Source organism: Chiloscyllium plagiosum, chromosome 2 (genome assembly GCF_004010195.1).
Source record: "Chiloscyllium plagiosum isolate BGI_BamShark_2017 chromosome 2, ASM401019v2, whole genome shotgun sequence".
NCBI classification, from domain to species: domain Eukaryota; kingdom Metazoa; phylum Chordata; class Chondrichthyes; order Orectolobiformes; family Hemiscylliidae; genus Chiloscyllium; species Chiloscyllium plagiosum.
This window is the reverse complement of record NC_057711.1, coordinates 76,697,921-76,701,931: the sequence shown is the minus strand read 5'-3', so window position 1 is coordinate 76,701,931 and position 4,011 is coordinate 76,697,921. Positions and strand designations below refer to the sequence as shown.

The 4,011-nt window shown below is 42.1% G+C and overlaps 1 protein-coding gene across 4 annotated transcripts in view; it reads right to left on the bottom strand.

The window, feature by feature from the left end:
• The window catches only part of LOC122561056 (beta-1,3-galactosyl-O-glycosyl-glycoprotein beta-1,6-N-acetylglucosaminyltransferase-like), a 112,231-nt gene that overhangs the window by 50,503 nt on the left and 57,717 nt on the right, over nt 1-4,011 (bottom strand). The gene's annotated exons all lie outside the window — the stretch shown is intronic.

Sequence of the window (4,011 nt, the reverse complement as noted above, 5' to 3'; positions counted from 1 at the left end):
GAGGCTGAGGGGTGACCTTATAGAAGTTTACAAAATTATGAGGGGCATGGATAAGGTAAATAGACAAAGTCTTTTCCCTGGGGTGGGGGAGTCCAGAAGTAGAGGGCATAGGTTTAGGGTGAGAGGGGAAAGATATAAAAGAGACCTAAGAGGCAACCTTTTCATGCAGAGGGTGATACATGTATGGAATGAGCTGCTAGAGGATGTGGTGGAGGCTGGTACAATTGTAACATTTAAGAGGTATTTGGGTGGGTATATGAATAGGAAGGATTTGGAGGGATATGGGCCAAGTGCTAGCAGGTGGGACTTGATTAGGTTGGGATATCTGGTCGGCATGGACAGGTTGGACCGAAGGGTCTGTTTCCATGCTGTACATCTCTATGACTCTATCACTCTTTGACAGGAAACTTCACAGCAATGGGCACACTATTCACTAACGCCAATTTTCCAGCCCTCCAATACATTTCAAAAATACGGTCCACTATCTCGGCACTACATTCACATTACTTTTAAAATGTTGTAGAAAATGTATTTTCCCAGGATTTCAGCAGAAGTTCAAGGGGAATTTCTCTTTACCTATTGATGCCATGATGACAAAGAGGAAGATGTTTTAAGGAAATTCAACACCATAATCTTTGCTTCAATTACTGTTTGTACATTTTCATAATCTGACATATGAAAACAATTCAACTTCCCAGCTGCTTCTTATACTGATAATTTTGCATCTATACCCCTTATTCTCCTGTTACCAAGCAATGGAAATTGTCTTGTTAAATGCTGAGTTATTTCAACTATTACATGTGCCCATTTTTGCTGAAGGTCATTTACCAGTTATTTGAAAAGTTAAAAAAGATTAATGTCAAATCCACAATGTTCAATCAGAGAGCGAGGATATTTAATTACATGAAAAAAGATAGAATCGTACTTTCTCGTAATTATGTCTAATAATTTGTTTACTAAGTTCTGCCATGATAATGAGATTCCAATTATAGATAGAGTCATTGACCAAATGTAGATGACTCTATAGGCTCCCCATTACAATAGTAAAAGTTAAAGGATTTGTAAGAGCTAACCTGCGATTAATGTGCATGTCATTGGTCATGCACAGATCATAGCATGCCATGATACCTTCATCCTGAGGCAGTCTGGTATTATCACAATCTTCAAACCTACAGAAAGAACCTGAGAATGACTGCTGGAGACATGGGAGATGCATCCACCATCTAGCTGATAATCTACCTCCACCACTCGACTATTCCAAGATCACAGAGCTATAATAAAAGCTACATAGTCACCAGAAATATTATGCAGCGGACCATCAGCATTATAAAACAATGCTTCGATTATGCTTGGACCATATGGGAGAGGTCAGTGGAAGGGAAACCCTCCAGTAAATGGCAGAGTACGTCTCCAAGCTTTTAGCAATCTGTTGAAACCTCCTCAAGCCATCATAAGGATGCAGACTTTGCCATTAGGCATTCAAAGATCACCTTGGAAGAAGGAGGACAATGAAGAGTAAAAAAAGCAGGGAAGAGAGGCAGCTGGCACTCCAAGTAAGCTGTTCGTGAATGCCTGATTAGACTGCACTTTCATTTGTGGAAACATTCCTTCACTAATATGCCACTGAAAAAAGGGTGAGACGAGGAGGAATTTCTATTCTCAGAGGGTTGTGAGTCTTTAGGAAACCTTAACAGAGAGCTGTAGGGGCACAGTCCTGTGATTATTTAAAGCTAAGATAGATAGATTCATAATCAGCAGGGGAATCATGGGTTATGGAGGAAGGGCAGAAACATGGATGTTAGCAATGTCAGAGCAGCCATGACCCTATTTCTTACGGTCTTATGTTCTCTGCCATGTTATCATCCATATGACCCACAGCATTTTCTTTGTCAAGATCCTGCAAGAAAAACTACCAAAAATAACCTTTCCTTAACATCTTTAGCTACAACCACATCATGTGAACAAACAAATAAGAATTTTTCATTCTTATGCATTCCATTAGCCTAGGAGCTTTTGTCTGATCCAATGATTGTATGTAGTGATATTTCGGTGGTAGCAGCAGAGCTGACAGAAGGCTGCAGACCTTCATGGGGGAGGTTGCAGGATGACTCTGCAGGATGCTCTCAAGCAGCTTTGGGCCTAGGAGTGGGCAACAAATGGAGGTCTGCCCAGGACACCCACATCCCATGAATGAATAAATTAAACTCTGCACCATCTAGGATGGGCAGTTACAGTCTGCTGACAGCCAATACAAAGGCATTGGCAGAATGTCCATAATCTTAGTGAACACTCAGAGGGCACATTGCTTGACTTTAGAGTACAGAGCTTCGCAAACTTGCTGGCTCAAACTTTGGGCCTGACTGGCACCAATTGTGAATCTCATGATTTCTGACTGAGCCCTTGCAGCACTGAGACAGTGGATGGCTGCTGTGAAAGTTGAGTCAGCAGCCCTCAAGTCCTGCATCCTGCTAGTACTCAAATGCTATCATGGAGTTAGTCACCTATTCCACAAAGGTAAAGATAGACTCCAAGCTCTCCAAACAGCCCTGAGCCAGAATCTTCCGCTGTATAAGATAATGGCTCTGACGAGGTTAATGCACATGTTACATTGGCTCCACCCATTCCTCTACTGATATACATTCTGTGAGTGGAGTCAAAGCACTCTACTCTACAGATACTTCTGTATCAGCTCCTTAAGGTGCTAGTAATTATGCTTGATTAAATATAGTTTTACTATTGCTTTCAAGTACTAAATTTTCTTGTTAACTCAAGCAGTACCTTGGCTGTAGATAATTTATAGTAATGTATCCTCTACCACTAATCATGAGAAAGGCAAGGACAAAGGAAGATTGGTGGCAGTGAACCCTCTGAAAAGCTCTTTTTCACTGAACACATACTGTTAAAGCTGGCAAATACCACAATGGTGCCAGTAGTGGTCATCTGGGTGAATACAACATTCTCTGTGCCTCTGGGCAGTAACAAGAGGCTGTTTGGGAGGCCTGTAAATGCACCAAGCATTTTGGCATACATTGTGATAAATGTTACCCTGTCAAAGTCCTAATCTGTGTTCATTGTAGCAAAATCCATCTAGGACCATGGCCTCTGGTGAGCTAGTGTGCAAGCAATCATTTTGCCACTACCAAGCCCACTCCCAACCACACCCACACCCCACTGGTAAAAGTCAAGCTCTTTCTGATCAAAATTTACATGAACTGTAGGGAGTCAAATTACACATGAGAAATATTTTTGAGGAGTGGAATGATCCATTTTTTTCTCAACATCAAATTTGCATAATTCTTTGAGTTGCCTGGTCACTTTTTAAAGACAATAAGGAGGCAAGCAACATTTCAGTTTTAGAATGAGAGAAAGAAAGGTTAAAAAGTTCTAAAACAATTAATCAATTGCATTGAGCCTTGCATGAAGAAGCAGGCTGAAATAAGAGTGGCTGTCACCATACCAGAAAAGGACTGGGAGCCAGGGGGCGGGCTAAATGAAAGTCTGTCTGCTCAGAAACAGGGCTAGTGAAGACGGCTGAATCATGAAGGAGGATTCATTGGAGTCCGAAGAAGTCTGAAACATGATAACGGCACCTAAAACAGGAGTGCCATGTCTTGCCCACTCTCCTGGACCCCTTCAACAAAATCAGTTAAATGGAGGCTACCTCCTGAGACTCCAGTTGAATGATGAGGTGGAGGGAATCCATGAGCGCAACGATGGGAATAGTAACTGTTGCAAATGTCTATGAACATATTACTGATGGAAGTTCCTTCCATATTTTAGCTCCTTAGAGTCATAGAGTCATAGAGATGTACAGCAAGGAAACAGACCCTTCGGTCCATCGTGTCCATGCCGACCAGATATCCCAACCCAATCTAGTCCCACCTGCCAGCACCCGGCCCATATCCCTCCAAACCCTTCCTATTCATATACCCATCCAAATGCCTCTTAAATGTTGCAATTGTACCAACCTCCACCACATCCTCTGGCAGCTCATTCCATACACGTACCACC